Raw genomic sequence first — 1,270 nt, 5'->3', positions numbered from 1 at the left:
AAAAAAAGTATAAGATAACCATTTTGTGTAGAAATGAAAAGTAGCTGTCACAAAGGCAATATCAGTGGTAGTTTAAATTCATATTTTTAAAAAAGGGGTTGTATTAACAGGCTGGTTGTGCTTGACATGACATACAACAACAAGGCCTTCAGGTTGATCGTTATTTACGCGCCGGGGGGCTCTGACGTTGATCAGAAAGGACCCGAGCACGGGGGATATCATATGTAATTTTCGGCCCATAACTCTGTTGAACACAGAGTTAAAGATTTTGGCCAAAGTGTTGGCAAAAAGATTGGCGCGTGTTGTGGACAGACTTGTCGGGAAGGCACAAACTTGTGCTATTCTAGGCAGGTCAATTCGCGACAATCTCCATCTTATACGGAGGGCTGGGAAAATTTCTGGCAAAGGTGAGACACTGGTACCTTTAGACCAGTCTAAAGCATTTGATAGGGTCGACCATCGCTACCAGGCAGCGGTCTTCGAGGAGGCCGGGTTGGGCACGACTTTCAGCGATTGGATTGCTGCTTTGTACAGCGACATCGAGTCTATCGCCCGAGTGAACGGTTTTTTACAAAACCGTTCAAGATTGAACGCTCAGTACGCCAGGGATGTCCCCTCTCAGCGCTTTTGTATGTATTGGCTCTTGGAGCCATTGCTGCGGAAGTTGGAGGCGTTAGGGAGCGTGCCGCATGATCTGTGGTGAGGAAGAGGAGGAGCTACTGCGTGTGCAGATGACATCTCCATCATCGTGTCGGAAGAAGGGCAGCTTCCTTATGTGGAAAACGCCATCAAAGGATACGAGGCGGTGGCAGGAGCAAAGGTTAACCAGGACAAGTCAGTCGGCTTGCAACTCGGCATCTGGAGGGACGAGACGATGTCGTCCAATAACGTCATGGAGCGTTGGACGGAAGGCCCGGTTAAGTTGACTGAAACAAGTAAAAGAAAAAAAGAATATATATATTCATAAAAAAAATACAATCAACTTGTTAGAATTACAACCAATATTCATGTGAAATTACTCCCTGTTATCTTAAATAGTACATAAGATTATAAGTTCCGAGATAAACTCGGATTCCCATAACAGAATTTGCTAATTGAAGTTTTGCCGCCCACATTAACAATTCTTTTGGTATTTTTTCCTATTTCTCTCAAATTTCCTGTGTTACAAGTCATGTCATGTGACTCAAAAAGTAGTGTTAAACACTAATATAAAACTAACAATAAACGTGTCATTGTAGACTTAAAATTTATATCACAGCTATAAATCAGA

This window comes from Octopus bimaculoides, chromosome 6 (genome assembly GCF_001194135.2).
Source record: "Octopus bimaculoides isolate UCB-OBI-ISO-001 chromosome 6, ASM119413v2, whole genome shotgun sequence".
NCBI lineage: Eukaryota > Metazoa > Mollusca > Cephalopoda > Octopoda > Octopodidae > Octopus > Octopus bimaculoides.
Note: the sequence above shows the minus strand (reverse complement) of the source record.